The 23,847-nt window shown below is 42.0% G+C and overlaps 1 protein-coding gene across 1 annotated transcript in view; it reads right to left on the bottom strand.

Annotated features, from left to right (window-relative positions):
• PPM1H (protein phosphatase, Mg2+/Mn2+ dependent 1H) overlaps positions 1 to 23,847 on the bottom strand; it is a 260,953-nt gene that overhangs the window by 198,184 nt on the left and 38,922 nt on the right. The gene's annotated exons all lie outside the window — the stretch shown is intronic.

The following is a 23,847-nucleotide window of genomic DNA, read 5'->3' on the forward strand; positions in this document are numbered from 1 at the left end:
TGGCTTTATTCTAAACTAGAAAGTATGGTGGAAATAATGGCATATGAATCTATAATAAAAGGCATCAAAGCTAACTCCTTGCCCTTTCTTTTGGATATGTTCTGGGGAAGCCACCCGCCATGTATTGAGGACATGTGGCAAAGAACTGAGGATTCCTGCTAAAAACCTGCACTAATTTGCCAGCCATGTGAGTGAGCGTCTTAGAAATGGATCCTCCAGCCCCAGCCAAGCCCAATAACTTTGGTATCAGCTAATGTCTGCATGACAATCTCATGAGAGACTCAGCCAGGACCACCCATATAAGCTGCTCCCAGATTCCTGACCCACAGAAACTGTGCGAGATAATACATGTTTGTTTTAAGCCACTAAGATTAGTGTAACTTGTTGCCCAGCGATAAATAACACAGTACTCTTCTCCTTTCTCTATTCCGTCCCTTAGAATTGAGTCCGAGACTCTCACCCTTAAGGGCCAGTCTTAACCAGTATTTCCCTGCTCTGCTCTCCCAATTCTCGCCCTCCTGTCTCAGGCTTGCACAGAAGGTCGTCATTCCATAAATGTTGATTCAAGAAATACCTCCAATTCCAGCCTTGCCTGTGGCTCATTCACAACCCAGAAAAATGCACCAAAAGACTGAGTTGATCCTCAAATGCTCTCAGCACTTAAGGAAGCACAGGGTAATTTGTAACCTGCCTCCTGATTATGAAGGGTTTATTATTAATATAGGCTCAATTTGGAGCATTAAATTCGGCTCAGACTTTCCATCTGTCTGTGCTAATTTAATGCTAAGTCCTTGCTCTCAGGCCTTTATCCTCCCCAGTGCTCAGATCAGATAATCAAGTCATTTATTACACATTACGAATGGTGAAAAATCTATGTTACGCCAGATCAAGGGCCCTTCAAACTTTTGACCCTTAAACTTTCCCCTTTGATTCTTTTGCCCTCTTATCTACCTTGCTCCTGAGCTTACCTTCCCCACATTAGTGCTAAATATAACTCCAGGGAAACAAAACATTCTGTGACATCATCATAGCTGACACAATTACTTTAAACCAGCTTCTCTTTCCGGAAAAGTCTTCAGAGTACGTTTATCTGGCAGGGAAAGCAAACGTTCTCGTGGAATTTGCCTATGATGTCCAAAGGGCAGTGTCACAAGCAAAACGAAATGCACTGCTTCTCCCTGGGCTCCAACCAGCTGGTGTTATGTGCCCATATTACGCTCCAGGCTCATTCCAGTGGGTTGGTTCTGTTTTCATTTTGCCATAAGGGTTTCCGTTTCTCACCGCTTCTAACAAGGAATAATAGGACTGTGGGACTCCAACAAGGTCAAGAGCAGCTTAGGCAACCAAAAGTGCCAAGTGCATGATCACCCCTTAAACTTTGGCTTGACCTAAACCTGTAGTGCTGCAGTGTGGTACCAAGGGCTCGAAAGTAGAGGGGTTTTTTGTTGTTCTTTTCTTTTGCCTTAATACCATGAACAGCTCAAGGTCAATAAAATTTCTTGTAAGCCAGCTATACGAGACCATGGGTCTCTCTGCTCAATTTATGTTCCCTCAACAGAATCTAGAAATTAACGCATTCGTGATTTATTCCCTCTAAGGACCACATAACATCTGACTTTGCAGAACATGTGGGTCTCAATCTGGTGCCCATTTCCTGCCACTGCCACCAGCAAGGCTCCTCCTGCCTCGCTGACCAGGCTGACCTCTCACCGCTCTGGCAGTGAAGGGGAACCCAGGCTAACGAGCGATTGTCACACCTCCATCAGCCCTGTCCCCAAATAAAAAATCCACAGCTGAATTTTAAAAACTAAGTTGACGTCCACTCAACACCAACTTATTGACTGTTGTCAAATGTTTACTGTCTCTGTAGTGACTAATCTCAGCAGATAATGAGCTTGAAATTTAACTTTTACTTTTAAACACTATTTGCACTTCCATTAAAAAACATTACCATATACGGTGCAAATATTACCAGAAAAAGATGCGATACTGGAGCTACGGGAAAGGTAAATGGGGAAAAGAATGGCTCCAGAGAAGACACAAAGTAACAGCAGCAGCCACTTCAATATGCATGAGCACCTGCACCGGACAAACACTGTGCAGAGCGCTTTTCATGCATTATCACGGACCGCCCGCAACGTCCAATGAACTCCTGAGGATACCCCATTTCTCACTTACAGAGCCGAGGCTCCCTGAGCTTGTAAAACTTGCCCAGGATCACACAGGGAAAAATAGCAAGGCTTGGATCAAGCCAGATGTGAATGCCTCCCAGCTCCAGTCTTTTTTTTTTTAAAACAATCAACCATTTATTAAACATGTTAGACTTCTGAATTAAAGGAATATCAAAGAGTCTGAGGAAGCTGACTTTGTTGGCAGCTTGAAACACTATACAGCTCAGACCCAGTGCCTTTAGAGAGGGGTTTCTAGATTGGGATATTTAGGAAATTCACATGTGTCAGCCCCAGTCTTAACCACTCACTGTACCTTAATCACCTACTACAGCTGCAAAGTCCACACGGTCACACAGAACAACGTGACCCGTGTCCCCGGCTGCACCTCGAAGTGCACCAATTTTATCCATGCCTTCACCACCACATCATATTTGGCTGTAGATATTAAAAATGAGGGTATAAAGCACAGTGAAATGAAAATAACCATCTTCCTAGTGTTTCTCCTGTACCTTTGTTTTCACAGTATTTACATCTTACTGCCTATTTTTAGTACATTACAAATAATGTTTTGGAGGTGTTGCTAAAGTCATGCTTTTAAAATATGTTACTTTCAACCGTGGTAATAAGACATTTATTTTGAGATTCATGCCAAAATTTGTTCTAAATGCTTTACACATACTAACTCATTTAATCCTCATAACGCAAAAGGACGTGTAATGTCAATGGTCCCATTTCATACATGTGCAAACCGAGGCACAGAGAAGCTGAGTAACATGTGCAAGGTCACAGAGTAACAGAGGCAGGATGTGAATGCAGGCGATGTGAGTCCAAAGTCCACATCTTTTTTTTTTTTTGAATTTTTGAATTTTATTTTATTTATTTTTAATACAGCAGGTTCTTATTGGTTATCTATTTTAGACCTATTAGCATATATATGTCAATCCCAATCTCCCAATTCATCCCACCACCACCACCACCCCCCCAGCCGCTTTCCCCCCTTGGTGTTCATACGTTTGTTCTCCAGAGTCCACATCTTAACCACCATACCACAACTCCTCTCTGCTGCCCGTTTAGACAGCAGAGTCTAAATGTCCACCCTCACCACCGTCCAAACAACCAACACATGAAAAATCTCCCTGAGGATACTCTACCTTAAAAGTGAAATGTGACAGAATAAGTCTCCTGCTCTAAATCCTTTCAATGATCTCCCAGCATGCTTGAAAGTCCATTCACCCGGCCTAACACCCCTGTATGAGCTGACCCCTGCCTCCATCACCAGCTTCGAGAGTGTCCGTCTGATTCTAGTCTCTGGTCTTTTTTTTCAGTTCTTCAAACATACCAAGATCTTTTTATTTTACTTCAGGCCTTTAAACACTCCACACCGTTTGTGCAGACTCCTGAACCACTCTCGCCCCAATTCTTCTCTGGGCTGGCTTCTGCTCGACTTTACAAGTCACCTTTTACTGCCTTAGAGTGAGAGGCCTTCCCAGCCCTTCATGGAGAGACAGGACCATGATGGATGCCCTGAACACGCAGCACATTGGGCCCAGCACATTGTGGGGACTCAGGGAGTACGTGTTCAATAAGTATTTGAGGGGTTACTTTCTCCCAGAAACTACAAAAGCATTGAGAAAGCTGGGGGAAAAAAACAAAGAGCCCACATGGTGCTGTGAGATAAATGCTATGACAGAAACACGGGCAGGTATTGTGAAGGGAGACGGAAAGGACAAAACCAAGATTGGAGATGCCTTGAGTCAGGAGGTCATCCAGAGACGCAGCCGATCTTGAACTCCATTCTGAAGAATCCCAGACTTGTGAAAGGGAAGAAGCCAAGGCCTTGCAGGCCACCTTCAGGGGTCTGGCCACTGGCCTAGGATCTGGGGAGCCCTGAAAGGCTTTTCAGCAGATTTTGCTGCAGACAATGTAGAAGAGAGATGAGAGGCAGGTTGCAGGTAGGGGAGACCAGAGAAGAGGCCATTTCAGATTTTCAGGAGACATGGGAGGAGAGCCTGTAACCACAGAACCAGCCCTAAACTGGCCCTACCCTGTTTCTAACAATATACTGAGCTGTTTTCCAGAGACAACAGAAGAAAACCACAAGTCATGCACAAAACATGCATAGCGGAGAAGATTTTGACCTCAAATGACACCTGGAACCAAAGTTTCTCCACCCATGAACCAAAGGACCAGTACATGACCAGAACCTGAACCCCGGAATCCTTTCAGAAGCCAAGAGTCCGCTGTCCAGGAAGATCTGGTGCTGAAGCCCCTTTACTACACCTCACCATCAAGGGCCAAGTTCCGGAGCCCTCCAGTGGAAACCTGCCCTGCCTGCACTTCTGCAGACCAACCCTCCTCCCCAACTCTTAAAAGCTTGACTGAACCCCAGATCAGGGAGGCAGATTTTGAAAACAAGCCCCTAAAACCAAGTTCTCCTGCCGAGTTTATGATTAACTTCTCTATGCAAAACTTTATTCTCTTTCTTGTACTGTGGGGATTGAAACTGAGCAGGACCCTGTGAGGCCTTCCCAGGTACAAAAGGCCCTCCGTGTCCCATTTCTTGTTTGCAGAAATAGGCTTCAGTCTCTTAGGCCTTCCCTGAGTTCCAAAGAGCAGACTCAAGCAGTTATTAATTAGGGAAGTGAGGGAATGCATTAACGAAAGAAAAGCAATCAAGGAACAATCATTCAGCTATAAAACAGAGTCCTAGCTTCTCCTCAAGGGATATACCTAACAATCTAACATGTATCATTGAGTTTCCTGTAGGAACTAAGACCTCACCCAGGTGGAGGATAGCCACAAGCAGACCCCAAACTGGTTGGAACCAGAAGGTTGATGATTAGGATTCCTGAACCACCACCCTGTTACCTCACCACCAACCAATCAGAAGTCATGCATCCTGCAACCCTCACCCCAAATGCTGTCTTTAAAAACCCTTCCCTTCCCAGGGAGTCTGGGCCTTTTGAGCACCAGCCGCCCGGTTCCCCTTGCTTGGCGCCTGCAATAAACACTGTACTTTCCTTCACCACAACCCGTTGTCAGTAAATTGGCTTTGCTGCATGGTGGGCGAGAAGACCCAAGTTCCGTTCAGTAACAATTTGAGAGCCCTGCCTCCTGTCTCCTTGCCAGCTGACCTCCCAATAAAGCCTTTTCTTTTCTCAAAAGCCGGTGCCATAGTGTTAACTTCTCTGAGCGTTGAGAACTGAGCCTTTTGCTCAGTAACAAGCCTAAAGCAAGGTAGTGACAGAGGGAATGGAAAAAGAATGGCTTTGATACTATGGAGGAAGAATCTACAGGACATACTAACAGATTAAATGTACTTAGTGGGTGACAAGATTTCTAGGTTCCTGGCTTTGGTAACTGGACAGCATGATTCTGTTCACGTGAGGAGTAGGAACATGGGAGGATGATAGGGTGTTTCCTAGGCTGGGGAACACTCAGGAGCTTAATGTCAGTGTTAGAACATATGGGCAAAAGATTCGAATAGACATTCTCCAAGTAAGTATACAAATAGCCAATAAGCACCTGAAGAAGTGCTCAACATTTAGTCATTAGGGAAATGCAAATCAAACCCACAGTGAGACACCACTTCACTCCAACTAGAATGGCTATAATCAAAAAGATAGAAAATACCAAGTGTTGACAAGAAAGTGGAGAAACTAGAACCATCATACATTGGTGTTGGGAATGTAAAATGGTGCAGTCAGTTTGGAAAACACTTTGGCGGTTCCTGAAAAAGTTAAACAGAGTTACCATAAGACCCAGCAATTCCACTCCTAAGTATGTATCCAAGAGAACTGAGAATATATGTTCATGCAAAAACTTGTATATAAATGTTCATAACAGAATTATTCATAATAACCCAAAAAGAGAAACAACCCAAATGCCTATCAACTGATGAATGGATAAACAAAATGTGGTATACCATACCACACAATATTAGCCACAAGAAGGAAGAAATGATATAAACTACAACATGGATGAGCCTAGTAAACATTATGCTGAGTGAAGGAGGTCAGACATAAAAGACCGTATGTTGTATGGTGCCATTTATATGAAACGTCCAGAATAGGCACATCCATAGAAACAGCAAATAGATTAGTGGTTGCCACAGGCTGGGGAAGGGAGAATAAGGAATCATGCTAATGGAATAGGGTTTCTTTTGGGGGTGATGAAAAGTTACTGGAATTAAACAATTGTAATGGTTGCACAACCATATGAATATACTGAAAACCAATGAATTGTACATTTTAAAGGGATGAACTGTATGGTATGTGAATTATATGTCAATTTAACAACAACAACAAAAGAACTTAAGGATGACATAGGGCAGAACTGTGGCATCTGTAACTTTCACTGTGAGGCAGAGAATTTAAATATTAATTTCCAGGATTTGCAAGATCATGCTATAAGCTCTTACTAAGCTTTTAAACTTAGATCTATGGAAATAAATGAAGCATTTAGTTTCTTGCCAAATGTTTCTCCATAAACTTACACGCAGCTTTTGCAATCTCATCAGAATTTCTGAGCTGAAGTATAAACATGTTAATTGGAAGAACACAACTTCAGTGATTTTCTGCTCTAGCCTAAAAATTCACATACCTAAGGAAGCCATTTTAATTCATAATAAGAGACAGAAGTACCACAATGTCAAAACAACGTTAGGGCATGGTACCATCAACAGAGGAGTTCTGAGAGAAGTAAGAAGTGTCCATGGTTCTAGAAGATGCATTAAAGTCTGTCCTTAACTCCTAAGTCTCTAAGATACAACACCAGCCAGAGGGGTAACAGGATGGCACACGTTCTGGATTCTAAGATCTGATTTTAATATTTTAATTCTTCTGAAATCAAGATGAGTTTTACATATGACATAGATTGAATGTGATGGTATCTTTGATGTTGAAACACTATCATTGGGACTTCCCTGGTGGTGCAGTGGTTAAGACTCCGCGCTCCCAATGCAGAGAGCCCAGGTTCGATCCCTGGTCAGGGAACTAGATCCCGCACAGCGCAACTAAAAGATCCTGTGTGCCACAACTAAGACCCGGTGCAGCCAAATAAATAAATAAATAAATAGAAAATTATAAAAAGAAACCACTATCATTAAATTTTTGGTACTGTTCAAAATCAATCGATGTCAATAGGTAGTCTACTCAAACAGTGTTAGCTGGAGGCACATTTCCCAGCTCAATCTCTCTATCAGATCTCTTATGCCCTACATGCATGATTTCTCTGGCTGAAATTTAAAAATTTAGTGACATTTGCAGTGAGAGTTGCTCTCTTGCTACTAAATGTTCATCAAAATATACTGCCTGTAGACGGATCAGAATGTATGGAAATTCTCCTCCCAAAGGGGTCTACAAATCCGCATGTAGTAGGTAACCGCATTCCTAAGTACCCTGACTGCCAATTAAATTATTCAAGGAAAATGTAATACCAAGAAACCTGCGTATAAAGTATGAGCAAAGGAGGTACTTTAAGGCAGTTATTGAACGAATTCTTCTACAGTTTTGAATTTTAACACTACTTTCTGCGTATAATACCTTATATATTTCCAAAGCATGTCTACATACATTATTTCATTCAATCTTTCCCAATAACCCTCTAGGAAATAAGAACAGTAATATTTTTCTTGCCAATCTATTTTATAGTAAGGAAACAGAGAAACGGGTTAAATATGTTTCTAAGGTCATAGACCTGGTCAGTGGCAGGGTTAGGACTATATTTCAAAACACCTCTCTCTGAGTTGAGTACCTTTTCATTATGGCATGTGGCCTCCAAGTGGAAATGGTATGCAAATTGCTAAGACTAGGCATCAGGGCCCTTTTTACATCCAACACGTGCTCTACCAAAGGAACCCTTAGCACAGGCTCCTGGCTGAATGAGCCCAGGCAGCTCTGCGCATCTTCCTCAACTACACACGAACATGCACACCTCCGGTGCCTGGCATCTGCTCTGTCCCCAGGTTTTCACACTGGCCCAGCTCCAAGTCCTTCAGTTCCGTTTATCCGCTGTTAAGTCACTCGCAAGCCAATGACAAAGGACGAAAAGGTACTTTACCATGCAGTTCCCAAAAAGGTTCACCTACACAATGACTCATCTGATCCCTACAACATCTCCCCAAGGTAGGTAGGTCAAGACCATGATTCCCAACTTAAACAAAAGGCAACTGGAACACAAGGAGGTCAAGAGATTAGACAGAGCTGCGAAATGGCAGAACGGGGCCTAGAATCCACATCTCCTTATTGCAATGCCACAGCCTTTTTTCCCTTCTACCACATTTTCTAGGACGACATAGCACTAACCCATTCATCTACAGATTCATTCAACAAATAAATATTTAGAGGCACAGTACATATCAGGATGTGTAAACGGTTGTGGGGGGCTAGAGCAGAAGACAGAACAAACATGGTCTCTAGCCCCATAAACTTGACAGTTTGTGAGGACACAGATTTAAGGACATAATTACAAACTATGATAATGACTCGGAAGGAAATTAATCAAGAGCTCTGAGCGAATTTAACAAGGAACCCACACTTAGATGGGAATGTTAGAGAAAACGTCTTTGAGGAAGTGACCTTTAGGCTGAGACATGAAGTCAGCCAGGTGAGGAGGGAGAGAGAAGAGTGGTTCCAGCAGAGGGAAACAGGTGCAAAGGCCCTGAGGCAGAAAACACCTCGGAAAAGGGGCCATGTGCTAGGAGATAGAGCTGAAGAGATATTTCAGAGGCAGATCATGGCCTCAATGTAGACTGTAAAAAATTGAGGGTTTTATTCAAATGTAAGAGGCACTCTCTAAAGGGTTTTAATGCTGCGATCCGCCTTGCATTTTTAGAAGATCACTTTGGCTGCTGTCCAGTCTAGACAATGAATTGAAGGGAAACAAGAATGAAAGTGAGGAGACCATTTAGATCATGGCAAGATGGTGGCTGGTATAGGGTAGTAGCAACATAGACAAGAGTGACTGTGAAAAGATAAAGAAGTTTGATTAGGCAAATCCAAAGAACCAGGGAACTGGATGTGTGAAAGTCCAAGCATGCACCTTTAACATCTTAACCTCAAATAAATATTAAAAGCAGGGCATGAACCTGAAGTGAAGAGATAGTCAAGTTCTCTAGCTGGTTATGGCAGCTGACTACCTTTAATATAGTGAACTGTCTCCATATTACTTTGAGCCAAATATAGAAGGCACTCCCCAAACACTGCTGCAACAGACTTTCTAAGCTGCTATCAAGACTTGGGACCTGAGAAACTGAGACACAGCTGACTGCAGACTGCTGAGACCCTTTCCCAAGGTCAGAGATTATTCCCTATTTAGGAAAGTCCAAGACCAAACTGAAAAACATTCTCATCCACCTAGGCATGCTTTCAAATGTCTTTTTCTTTCAAAGAAAATTCAGATGACATTATCTTAAGAACAGCATGAACACATTTATATAGCTTCTGTGCTTTATGTTAATTTAAGAATGAAAAATAAACTTTCTTGCCATTTTCAGTCCCAAGACTGAGTTGTATAACACTTGAACACTCACCCTTGGATTTCTACACCGTGAGAACTGAGGAGTGGAAAGAACATACAGGAAGGAGCATGGGGAGAATCACAAAAACTCACAGCCAAATCACAGCTATTCTCACTTCTGCAAAAAGGCAAGGGTCCTATTGCCACGGCCCAGTTCCCACAGGCACTGCCCTCAGGGCTGTGATGGCCATTCGGCACCCAAGCATTTGTGGGACCCTCTTTTATTTATACACAGATTCAAGCCTGGAAGGTGTCTTATTGTTTCTTGCTTAGAGGCACAATTTTGGGTAATATAGCCAGTGAAAGGCAAAGCTTAGGTTGGAAGTTCTCGGACAACACAGACATGACTCTAGAGCATGAGATGCTAAAACAAAAGAGTGTTCATGAAGTCTAGAAACTGATTGGGCAATCTCAAAAAAACCCTAATGAGAAAAAAAGTGAGTGTTGCTATGGAAACCAATAACGCTGCTCAGATTTTAAGAGCTCACACTAAAAGTTAGGAAGGCACAGAACCAAAAGCAAATAGCTTGAAGGAAAAGCACTTAGGGTGAATGCAGGAGGATGACATGGGGAATCCCAAACGCCAGAATGAACAGGAGACTGAAGAAATTTTATAGACAACAAAATTAAGCTTCTAGGAGTCGGCTCTTTTGTTAAAAAAATCATGAATATTTTTATACAGCAAATCAAGGAAGGGGTATTTCTGGTGCTTGGTGTTAATGGAATTATATTTGGCTTCTTTAAAGAAAATTTTCTTTAGACAGAAAAAAGTAAACGAACATTAGGAAGGCAGAATGAAAGTCCAAGATGAATAAAAAGATTGTAAAAGAGCTGGTTCAAAATGGGTTCAAGTCACCTGGTATGGTTCTATCCTTTATTCCAACAACTTGGAAACTGTGTTGTTTCTACAGTGGGATCAGTTAGAGGAAGAAATCAGGGAGAGAACTGGGCTTCACTAGACCTCTGAGAAGGTTCTCATGATGTTCTTATTGACTAGATGGTAAACTGGGATAGAACAATTTGAAGAATTAATAATGAGCATGTCCAAAGCCTGCTGATGGGTCCCCAGCTTGGGGGGCACAGGCGGAGGGCTGACTCATTCTTCACTCAGCCTGATGAACATAATCTCCAACTTTAATAGCAACACAGAAGGCAAGGTTATCATATATGTGGTTGGGAAAAAGCAGACATGAGAGTGAATTTCCTGTCCCACTGAATCAGGATTCAATCATTTTTACAAGCTGGAGAAATAAAACAGGGATCAATAAAAGGTCTAAACTTGGGTTGTCAAAAACAGTACAAACACAGGAAGGAGAGCAAAAACTTAGGAGATGCTGGTTAAATAAACGAAGCAAAACCACCTCTACAGGTTTTAGCAGACAAGTAAGCTCAATACACAAGCACTAAAACCACTGGTGTGGCCTTAGGCTCCACTAACAGAAACAACAGCTTAGGACGATGAAGGTGGCTATCCATGATCTTGCTCTACTGAAGGCAAATCAGGTCATTTGTTGAACGATGCATTCAGTGCCTTATGTCACTGCCACAGGCTGAATATTTGTGTCTCCCCACCATCCAGTTCATATGTGGAAAACCTAACCCCCAAGTGGGTGGTATTTGGAGGCAGGGCCTGTGGGAGGCGATTAAGTCATTAGGGTGGAGCCCTCATGAATGGAATTAGTGCCCTTGTAAAAGGGATCCCAAGAGCTCTCTAGTCCCTTCCTCCATGTGAGGACAGAGCAAAAGACGGTCATCTATGAACCAAGAACTGGGACCCTACCAGACACAGAATCTGCTGGAGCCTTGGACTTCCCGGTCTCCTGAAGTGTGAGAAATAAATGTCTGATGTTTAAGCCACCCAGTAAATGGCATTTTTGTTACAGCAGCCCACCCATAAAACAGCCACCCATGAAAGGAGGGAAAAAAACCTCAGATATGGAGACAAGCAAACAAGATGGTGAAAAGACTGAAAACCATGTTCCACCAGGATGTTCAACTCAAGAAAATGAAAATACAGGTAGGCAGGAGAGCTGTCTTGGAATGACATGCTGTCACATGGGAGGAGTGTGTATAACACCCCACCTGAATGTCTCCAACAGGTAGAACTGGACCCAAGAGCGGAATCACCTATCCAAGATGCAGTGGGGTTGCCCCAGTGTCTGAGTGCACCCTGTTGGAGGATTCAATGGAGGCTGCATGCCACTGAACAGAAATAATGTAGAAAGCCTGGCTAGATGTGGACACCCTTAGCAGTCCCTTGCAAACCTGACATTCTGTTACAGAAGTTCAATGACTAGTTCCTAAGTGGCGCCCAGTTGCCCACAGGCACCGAGTCAGATGATGTAACCGCCACCTTCCATTTTTCTTTTTTAGCACACACTCACATGCTATGGCTTTCCTTTAGCACAGTACCAGGTCAAGCTCGAGTCAACCCTTATGCCAGCTTGAGTAAGAGTTTCCGTTCTTTCTGCTTCTACAAACATGCTGTTGCCCAGTTTATTTCTCGCAGTCTCTTATCTCAGAAATGGGCGTATGGTGTTCCCTAACCTAGACTATGTATATTTTGCTCTGATTAGAAATACAGTCTATGCTCAGTCTGAGATAGCCATTCTGGAGGCGTATTCTTAGCCAAATCTTTTTAAATCTTGGCAGTGTCTTCCTCCGGGGACTTATGCTGTGTCAGCAGCCTGCTATTACACGCTATTCTTGTGGCTGTTGTGTCCATGGATGCACTGGGTTTTCTGGTTAATGAACACAGACCAGGAGATACTATTAGCGCATCTTCATGAAGTGAAGCACTTTTTACAGAGAATGGCTGCCTCTCACCTAGGAAGTGGCCAATGCTCTCCACCACAGCTTCTATCACTAATCGAGCTACTTTTCAGCCTCATCCCTCACTACTGAGCTGTTCTTTGATTTTTCTTTCATGAACTCTGACAACCTCCCCATGCCGACTTTGGTCATGCCTGACAGTCTGAAATGCCCCTTGCCCTCCACCCTGTTGAGGGGCCAGGCTCACAAGCTATCTCCTCCTACTAACGCACCCCAACTGTTTCTGTTCTCCCCCTGCATGTGTTCCAGTAGAATTAACGCTTCTCTGGCAGAGCTCTGTTCTGTCTCATGCCACAGCTGCATTTCCAGCCCCTCAACCAGGACTTGGACCGGAGCAAGTGATCCATAAATATTTATTGCACACACACACACACACAAAAAACTTTCCAACTGCTTACGTCCCCTAGATGATAAGCTCCCAGAGGACAGAAAGCGTTTTGTTCCAAGGTACCATATGTAATAGTAACTACCTCAGTTCCGCTTCCCATGTACACAGCAGTCTGCTAAACACTTAAATGAGCTGTCTCCCCTTGATTACTCCCAACTACTCCACCTCTCTCTATATACGATTATTTTCCATTTTGAGATGAAGCAACGGAGTCTTGGGGAGGTTAAGGAATTTGCCCAAGGTCATGCTACTGGTAAGTGGCCCAGCAGAGGTTCAGTCCCAGACCACCTGAGATCTTAAAGCACTATTCTGCTGCTACAACTTATCCTGCCACCCCAAGGGAGGGGAGAGTTCATACACACGCTTGCAGAGTGAAACCACACAGGACGCATGAGAATGGTTAATACAGGTTAGCTCTGCTAGATATTAAGTTCCCAGTTGAGACCATACATCGATTACTATCGTTTTGTCTTTGCAGGGATACTAGCTCAGATATTCTAAATAAAGAACGAGGAAGGAAAGAGTAGGTCTGATGCATTAAATTTTAATGTCTAAAACTAAAGTTCATTTACTTTCCAGTACCCATTTCCTTTTAAAACATATTATCTATGCTAAAAGGAGAAAAATGTTCTTGAGCCCCATCAGGGTGTCACATGCAGGTGAGATGGAAAGATACTCTATTCAGGGCTCTATCAGAGGGGGAAACCTCAAGAGGAAATAATAGACCATGGTTTGATTGCTCGTTATGGAACAGCTGGTTTCAATCTGATGCTTTTTTGCTTATTTTAGCTTCTACTCAAAGCTAATGTAGCTTTAACACTTGATGCTTTTTGGTTTTTAAACTGTTTTGAGGAACCCAAGTGTTCCTAAGAAGGGTCTCAGGGGATGGTGGTGGCTGGTGGGTGGAGGACAGAGTTTGAAAAAAGATTTGCTTTGAAGTAATGGTTCTGCTGTCTAAAACAAAAAACTGAAAACCATTACTTTAAAGGTATCTGATAAAAATATTTTCTCTTATTCAAATCACCTGTGATGGCAAGTGGGTTCTGTTCTGTTGGTGTCGAATCTTCCATACACAAGTTGATTTTCATTACATAGGCTTGATCCTGTCCATTAGTACCAGTGCCTTGCCCTCTTGGGGCGGGGGACGGAGGGAAAATGGACTGTTCAAATGAGTCACTTTTTAGGAGGAAGTGCTTTACTGTTTTCTCTCCCTGTCCTCCTCAAGAAGCTCTTCTCGCCCTCTATCTAAAATTGATATAAACGCTATGATTAAACCAGGGGTTCAACCCTGGCTGCACACTAGAATATTCTATGACACTTAAAAATAGTATTGCTGACCAGGCTCCTCTGCAGATCAATTAAATTGGAATCTCTGGGGAGGGGGTTCCCTTCATCAGCATTTCTTTTTTTCTTTTAACATCTTTATTGGAGTATAATTGCTTTACAATGGTGTGTTAGTTTCTGCTTTATAACAAAGTGAATCAACTATACTTATATATATATATATATATATATATATGTCCATATTTCCTCTCTCTTGCGTCTCCCTTCCACCCTCCCTATCCCACCCCTCTAGGTGGTCACAAAGCACTAAGCTGATCTCCCTGTGCTATGCGGCTGCTTCCCACTAGCTATCTATTTTACATTTGGTAGTGTATATATGTCCATGCCACTCTCTCACTTTGTCCCAGCTTACACTTCCCCCTCGCTGTGTCCTCAAATCCATTCTCTACACCTGTCTTTATTCCTCTCCTGCCCCTAGGCTCTTCAGAACCTTTTTTTTTTTTTTTTTTAGATTCCATATATACTTGTTAGCATACAATATTTGTTTTTCTCTTTCTGACTTACTTCACTCTGTATGACAGACTCTAGGTCCATCCACCACACTACAAATAACTCAATTTTGTTTCTTTTTATGGCTGAGTAATATTCCATTGTACATATGTGCCACATCTTCTTATCCATTCATCTGTCGGTGGACACCTAGACTGCTTCCATGTCCTGGCTATTGTAAATAGTGCTGCAATGAACATTGTGGTACATGACTCTTTTTGAATTATGGTTTTCTCAGGGTATATGCCCAGTAGTGGGATTGCTGGGTCAGATGGTAGTTCTATTGTTAACTTTTTAAGGAAGCTCTATACTGTTCTCCATAGTGGCTATATGAATTTACATCCCCACCAACAGTGCAAGAGGGTTCCCTTTTCTCCACACCCTCTCCAGCATTTATTGTTTGTAGATTTTTGGATGATGGCCATTCTGACTGGTGTGAGGTGATACCTCATTGTAGTTTTGATTTGCATTTCTCTAATGATTAGTGATGTTGGGCATTCTTTCACATGTTTGTGGCAATCTGTATCTCTTCTTTGGAGAAATGTCTATTTAGGTCTTCTGCCCATTTTTGGATTGGGTTGTTTTTTTGATATTGAGATGCATAAGCTGCTTGTAAATTCTGGAGATTAATCCTTTGTCAGTTGCTTCGTTTGCAAATATTTTCTCCCATTCTGAGGGTAATCTTTTCATCTTCTCTATGCTTTCCTTTGCTGTGCAAAAGCTTTTAAGTTTCACTAGGTCCCATTTGTTTATTTTTGTTTTTATTTCCATTTCTCTAGGAGGTGGGTCAAAAAGGATGTTGCTGTGATTTATGTCATAGAGTGTTCTGCCTATGTTTTCCTCTAAGAGTTTGATAGTGTCTGGCCTTACATTTAGGTCTGTAATGCATTTTGAGTTTATTTTTGTGTGTGGTGTTAGGGAGTGTTCTAATTTCATTCTTTTACATGTAGCTGTCCAGTTTTCCCAGCACCACTTATTGAAGAGGCTGTCCTTCCTCCATTCTATATTCTTGCCTCCTTTATCAAAAAGAAGGTGACCATATGTGCATGGGTTTATCTCTGGTCTTTCTATCCTGTTCCATTGATCTATATTTCTGTTTTTGTGCCAGTACCATACTGACTTGATTATTGCAGCTTTGTAGTATAGTCTGAAGTCCGGGAGCCTGATTCCCCCAGCTCCGTTTTTCTTTCTCAAGATTGTTGTGGCTATTAGGGGTCTTTTGTGTTTCCATACAAATTGTGAAATTTGTTCTAGTCCTGTGAAAAATGTCATTGGTAGTTTGATAGGGATTGCACTGAATCTGTAGATTGCTTTGGGTAGTACAGTCATTTTCACAAGGTTGATTCTTCCAATCCAAGAACATGGTATATCTCTCCATCTGTTTGTATCATCTTTAATTTCTTTCATCAGTGTCTTATAGTTTTCTGCATATGGGTCTCTTGTCTCCTTAGGTAGGTTTATTCCTAGGTATTTTCTTTTTGTTGCAATGGTAACTGGCAGTGTTTCCTTAATTTCTCTTTCAGGTTTTTCATCATTAGTGTATAGGAATGCAAGAGATTTCTGTGCATTAATTTTGTATCCTGATACTTTACCAAACTCATTAATTAGTTCTAGTAGTTTTCTGGTAGCATCTTTAGGATTCTCTAAGTGTAGTATCATGTCACCTGCAAACAGTGACAGCTTTGCTTCTTCTTTTCCGATTTAGATTCCTTTTATTTTTCTTCTCTGATTGCTGTGGTTAAAACTTCCAAAACTAAACTATGTTGAATAATAATGGTGAGAGTGGATAACCTTGTCTTGTTCCTGATCTTAGAGGAAATGGTTTCAGTTTTTCACCATTGAGAACGATGTTGGCTGTGGATCTGTCATATATGGTCTTTATTATGTTGACGTAAGTTCCGTACTCTCTGGAGGGCTTTTATAAATGGGTGTTGAATTTTGTCGAAAGCTTTCTCTGCATCTATTGAGATGATCATATGGTTTTTCTCCTTCAGTTTGTTAATATGGTTTATCACATTGATTGATTTGAGTATATTGAAGAATCCTTGCATTCCTGGGATAAACCCCACTTGATCATGGAGTATGATCCTTTTAATGTGCTGTTGGATTCTGTTTGCTAGTATTTTGTTGAGGATTTTTGCATCTGTGTTCATCAGTGATATTGGCCTGTAGTTTTCTTTATGACATCTTTGTCTGGTTTTGGTATCAGAGTAATGGTGGCCTCACTGAATGAGTTTGGGAGTGTTCCTCCCTCTGCTATATTTTGGAAGAGTTTGAGAAGCATAGGTGTTAGCTCTTCTCTAAATGTTTGATAGAATTCGCCTGTAAAGCCACCTGGTCCTGGGAGCTTCCTTGTTGGAAGATTTTTAATCACAGTTTCAATTTCAGTGCTTGTGATTGGTCTGTTTATATTTTCTATTTCTTCCTGGTTCAGTCTCGGAAGGTTGTGCTTTTCTAAGAATTTGTCCATTTCTTCCAGGTTGTCCATTTTATTGGCATATAGTTGCTTGTAGTAATCTCTCATGATCCTTTGTATTTTTGCAGTGTCAGTTGTTACTTCTCCTTTTTCATTTCTAATTCTATTGATTTGAGTCTTCTCCCTTTTTTTCTTGATGCGTCTGGCTAATAGTTTATCAATTTTGCTTATCTTCTCAAAGAACCAGCTTTTAGTTTTATTGATCTTTGCTATTGTTTTCTTCATTTCTTTTTCATTTATTTCTGATCTGATCTTTATGATTTCTTTCCTTCTGCTAACTTTGGGATTTTTTTGTTTTTCTTTCTCTAATTGCTTTACATGTAACATTAGGTTGTTTGAGATGTTTCTTGTTTCTTGAGGTCGGATTACTATAAACTTCCTCTTAGAACTGCTTTTTGCTGCATCCCATAGGTTTTGGGCCATCATGTTTTCATTGTTGTTTGTTTCTAGGTATTTTTTGATTTCCTCTTTGATTTCTTCAGTGATCTCTTAGTTATTAAGTAGTGTATTGTTTGGCCTCCATGTGTTTGTATTTTTTACAGATTTTTTCCTATAATTGATATCTAGCTCATAGTGTTGTGTTTGGAAAAGATACTTGATACAATTTCAATTTTATTTACCAAGGCTTGATTTGTGACCCAAGATAGGATCTATCCTGGAGAATGTTCCACGAGCACTTGAGAAAAATGTGTATTCTGTTGTTTTTGGATGGAATGTCCTATAAATATCAATTAAATCCTTCTTGTTTAATGTATCATTTAAAGCTTGTGTTTCCTTACTTATTTTTATTTTGGATGATCTGTCCATTGGTGTAAGTGGGGTGTTAAAGTCCCCTACTATTATTGTGCTATTGTCGATTTCTCCTTTCATGGCTGTTAGCATTTGCCTTATGTATTGAGGTGATCCTATGCTGGGTGCATAAACATTTATAATTGTTATATCTTCTTCTTGGATTGATCCTTCGATCATTATGGAGTGTCCCTCCTTACCTCTTGTAACAGTCTTTAATGTCTATTTTATCTGATACAAGTACTGCTACTGCAGCTTTCTTTTGATTTCCATTTTCATGGAATATCTTCTTCCATCCCCTCACTTTCAGTCTGTATGTGTCCCGAGGTCCGAAGTGGGTCTCTTGTAGACAGCATATATATGGGTCTTGTTTTTGTATCCATTCAGCCAGTCTGTGTCTTTTGGTTGGGGCATTTAATCCATTTACATTCAAGGTTACTGCGATATGTATGTTCCAATTACCATTTTCTTACTTGTTTTGGGTTTGTTTTTGTGGGTCTTTTCCTTTTCTTGTGTTTCCCGCTTAGAGAAGTTTCTTTAGCATTTGTTTAAAGTTGGTTTGGTGGTGCTGAATTCTCTTAGCTTTTGCTTGTCTGAAAAGGTTTTAATTTCTCCGTGGAATCTGAATGAGATCCTTGCTGGGTAGATTAACCTTGGTTGTAGGTCCTTCTCTTTCACTGCAGAGTTTCCGCTGAAAAATCAGCTGATAACCTTATGGGGATTCCGTTGTATGTTTTTTGTTTTTCCCTTGATGCTTTTAATATTTTTTCTTTGAATTTAATTTTTCTTAGTTTGATTAATGTGTCTTGGTGTGTTTTTCCTAGGGTTCATCCTCCCGTCTCAGAGGGCCCCTCCCTCCTGCCTCTGCTGTTCTCCCCTCAGCCTCCTTCCTATGCCCCCAAGGACCCACATGACCTGAAGGGGGATTTGGAGGGCAAGGGATCGGCCTGGGAGCTCAGCAAGCTCCCTGGGCCTGAGCGGGCAGGGCAATCACCCTCTGCTTCTCTCCCGCTCCTTCTGGATGGCTCCTTCCAACTGCCTCTCCTGATCTCCCCAGCCTCAGGGGTGCCGATCCTGTTTGGCCTCCACTTCTCCTCCTCCCTCAGTCCCCCTACGTCCTACTGGTTCCCTTTGGGGTTCCTCCCATCTCCTTGGGCGTCAGAGTCCCCCACCAGCGGTCGGCAGGCACCCTGGCTGTGGGGAGACGCTAACTCCACGTCTTCCCACACGGCCATCTTCTAGGTATCTATTCTTAAATCATCTCTGCTAGAGGCAAATGTCCACAGGTCTGGACAGCTTCTATTACTGAAGTGCTTTACTTTTCAAAACCTACCAAGTTTAAAAATGGGCCTTTGGAGAATAAGATGAATTCTACCCTAATTTAAGCATGCTCCTTGATAAAAGGAGAAAGAGAATAAATGGTAAAAATGAAACATTTTTACACACACACACAAAATTATATATACAATATACTTCTGTGATAGAATTTTGCAGATGTAATTTAGTAGAAAACAGACATCTTCTCAGTACAGAGAGCAGACTAGGTTATGAAACACTTTAAAAAAAGATTTTTTTTTTGGCAAAGATCAGGTTTGACCAGAATTACTGGGAAAGGAGGTAGAGTATTAGGTTTGCTTTTTACTTGGCTAATTCCCACCTGTCCCAGAGATCTTAACTTTCATTATTTCTTCTGTGAAGCCTGGGCCCCACGTTTGGATTAAGAGCTTCTGCTCCCTGCTGAAGCACAGCAGGCACTGGGGTTGACCACCCCTGGCCTGGCGGCAGCACAGAAAAAACATGCTTGAGCGACCCACTCTGAGTTCCTTGGGGGCTCTCCGTAATCACAGGTCAGCTCCCTCCACATCCTTCTCAGACAGTGGGCTGTTCCTTCACCTGGACTGGGGAGAGAACGCGTGCCGCTCTGCATGCCCCCACGATCCTCTCGCCTGTCCATGCTCAGCCCCCGTCTTGGAACAATTCTAGCTCAGCTTCTGTTTTGGCTCCACTTCTGTCCTCATCCCCCTAGGTGTTGACACGCCCTGTCCCAGCTTCTCTTCGCGCTGTCCCCAGGCAACTAGTGCAGCACCTGGTTCTCACGACCATGCCCGCACTCAGGGCCCACCATCCGCGTCTTCAGCCCAGACCCCTCTTAGTTCCTGGGCCCAGACTTATGAGCAGGATACGTGATGGTCGGCAGTACTTCAAAGCTCAGAAGACCACACGTGAATTCATCAACCGCTCCCCCCCACCCCAAATGTCCTCCTCTTGTAACCCTCATCCCAGTTCACCTAACTTGGTGTTCACACAGTTGCGTAATCAGAAAACTGGGAGCAGTCTGTGATGGCTTTGTGCTGTCCATTCGGCCAGGCTAAACTTTAGGCCCCAGAATTCCCTTTCTAGTGTGTTTCTGGTTAACAGGGGCTACAAAGAAGAGTCTCTTGTGAGAGCTGGAGGACTCTGAAGGGCGGCACGACCATCCTGCAGCCTGCACACAGGCACACACTCCTAACTACTCAACACTTGTCTCCATGCTGCTGTGAAGAGATGCCACAGATATAACTAAAGCCCCTCACCAGCGGACCTTAAAGGAGATTATCCTTGGTGGGCTGACTTAATCAGTAGACGGCATGGGGGTGGGGAGATGGTGAGAGGGAAGAAAGGAGGCGGAGGAAGGAGAGCTGGGGAGAGAGAGTGAAGAGGAGGGGGCAAGGGAGGGGAATCCAGAGGAAGAGAGGGAAGAAAAGAGAGAGGCAGGACACACTCCACCTGTGAGCAACAAGCTTCAGCTTGAGCCTGCGGGGTTCCAGCTTGCCTAGCCAGCCCTCAAGTGCAAAGCCAATTCCTGTAATAAATCCCTTCCACGTACAAAGATAGATATCTACCTGCTACCTACCCGTCCTTTAGGCTTCTCTGGTTGAACCCTGACATCAACCTAACCTCTTCACACCTCGGCCCAGATCAAGCTTATCCTCTCTTCAGTTCTGATTCAATGCCCCCTTCTCCTCGAACCCTGTCACTGCCTCGTTCAAGCCGTCATCACTTGCTTGACATTATGCAAACACCACCTAACCGGTCTCCCTGGCTCTGGTTTCTCTCCCCAGCAATCCACCCTCTAAGTCAGCTCTGTCCAATAGAAATTTCTCAAATGACAGAAGAGTTCTAGACCTGCACTGTCCAATATAGTAGCCACATGTGGCTGTTGAGCCCTTGAAATACCGCTAGTGAGACCGAGGAACTGACATTTTAATTTTCATTAATTTACATTTAAATTTAGATAGCCACATGTGGCTAGTGGCTACTATGCTTAAAAATACATTTCTAGATAACCAGGGTTATTGTCCTAAAAACTGCAAACATGACAAACAGACATTTCTCAAAAACAAAACGAGTCAAATACTGGAAAATGTTTAAATCTAATAAATTAAAATGAAAATATGCATATGCAAGAATGAGGAAAGCTATTTATAGCAATAATCTGTGCATTGAGACTCTACATTTCATTCAATACCTACTACGTACCAAGTGCTCTGCTAGATTTTGGAGTCAACTGTACAGTCCTAGTTCCTGCCACTTTAGGAGGGCTTTACATCTTGATTAAGTAACGGTGCCATGTCAATCCTGTGTGGTGTGAGGGGTGTAACAGGTGCCAGAGCTGGGGTGGGGAGACCAGGGTTCTGCCCCAGGACACTGCAGGGTACTATGGGAGACAGCTTGCCCCAAATGTGGGGCAAATATTTCTTCTTTATAGTTTTCTATGCTGATATTTTTACAACAGAAAAAAATGCTTGATTTTTAGAAATGCAAGTCTGATGTCACTTGTGTTTTAAAAGTTCAGAAATATTTGCAAAAGACATATCTGATACAGGACTGTTATCCAAAATATACAAAGAACGCTTAGAAGTCAGTAACAAGAAAACAAACAACCTGATTAAAAAACAGGCTGAAGACTTTAACAGACACCTTACCAAAAGAAGATATACAGATGGCAAATAAGCAAAAAAATGGTGTTCCACATCATATGTCATCAGAGATATGCAGATTAAAACAAGATACCACTACACACTTATTAGAATGGCCAAAATTCAGAACACTGTCAACACCAAATGCTGCTGAGGATGGTGAGCAACAGGAACTCTAATTCATTGCTGGTGGGAATGCAAAATGGTACCGTCACTTTGGAAGACCACTGGGTGGTTTCTTACAAAACTGAACGTACTCTTAGCATATTATCCAGCAGTCACAATGCTTGGAATCCAGTGTAGTTGAAAATTTATGCCCACACAGAAACCTACATATGGATGCTTATAGCAGCTTTATTCATAATTGCCAAAACTTGGAAGCAACCAAGATGTCCTTCAGAAGGTGAGTGGATAAACTGTGCTATATCCAGAAAATGTACTATCATTTAGTGCTAAAAAGAAATGAACTATCAAGCTATCAAAGGACATGGAGGAACCTTAAATGCATGTTACTAAGTGAAAGAAGCCCATCTGAAAAGGCTACATATTGAATGATTCCAACTCTATGACATTCTGAAAGAGGCAAAACTATGGAGACAGTAAAAAGATCAGTGGCTGCCAGCGGCTGGGGAGAGGGAGGGATGAATCAGCAGAGCACAGAGGATTTCCAGGGCAGTGAAACTATTCTGTATGAGATTACACGTCATTATACATTTGTCATTATGTATAATGGTGGATACATGTCATTACACATTTGTCAAAACTCACAGAATGTGTAACACCAAGAGTGAACCCTTAATGTAGACTATGGTCTCTGGGTGGTAATGATATACTAATGTAGGTTCATGGAATGTACCAGGCTGTACCACTCTGGTGGGGGATACTGATAATGAAAGAGGCTCTGCATGTTCGGGGGTAGGGAGTATACGGGAACTCACTGTACCTTCCTCTCAATTTTGCTGTGAACCTAAAACCGCTCTAAAAAGTAAGGTCTACTTTTTAAAACACCAAAAGGTTGTGGGACATTTACCACCTGCAGAAATTGTTGTGAAAACAATGAGGAAGTTTTAGAATAAGCAAAATAAGCAAAAAAAAAAAAAGGTACACAATACACTCAGAACTTACTGATTAAATGGGAATATACAACATACATATATAAAACAGAAAGAAAATGAGTCTAACACTTAATTCCTTTAAGATTTGGCTGTTTGGAATTTGGAGCTTATTTTTCCATAGAAGTGACACAATTGCTTAATAATCTTGATCTTATATACTCTCTCTATGAAAGCGCATTTTGAAGTGCATGCTGGGGCTTGAGTAGAAATACTCCCATAAACTGGAAACCCCTTAAACTGGAAACTCCATGAACGCAGCAATTTAGGCTCGGTGCCTGGCGCATATTTATTGAGTCTAAGATGCAGTTGATTTTAAGATGAACCCTCAGTTTGCACACCACCGAGAAAAATGCTGCCAAGTAAACGTAATGCTGTCTGGTCACTTAGAGCTATTTTATAATGACTGAAAAAGGTTTTAGATAGATTTATCATGTATCACTCATGTACCTACAGTAAAAAAATAATAATAATAATAAACTGGTAAAGATATTCCTAACACATCTTCTTGACTCTTCTGAATCACTTTAACTCTGTTGCTGATGTCCATTTTTTTTCACCTGATGCCCCACTGTTTCTGGAACATTCTTTCAGCTGCCCGACAATATACCAGTTTTGAGACTGGCACTTTCTTGTTCTTACCGGGTGCCATAACAGAAGGCTTTTCAGATAACTAGGACTCATATTTTTGGTGACTCAAAGGGCCGCATACCTGCATGCACATGCACAATAACGTCTTTGGGAAATGTTTTTAGTTTATGATCAAATT

Source organism: Delphinapterus leucas, chromosome 11 (assembly GCF_059928025.1).
Source record: "Delphinapterus leucas isolate spDelLeu-1000000601 "Yukka" chromosome 11, BTC_Dleu_Yukka2, whole genome shotgun sequence".
Lineage (NCBI taxonomy): Eukaryota > Metazoa > Chordata > Mammalia > Artiodactyla > Monodontidae > Delphinapterus > Delphinapterus leucas.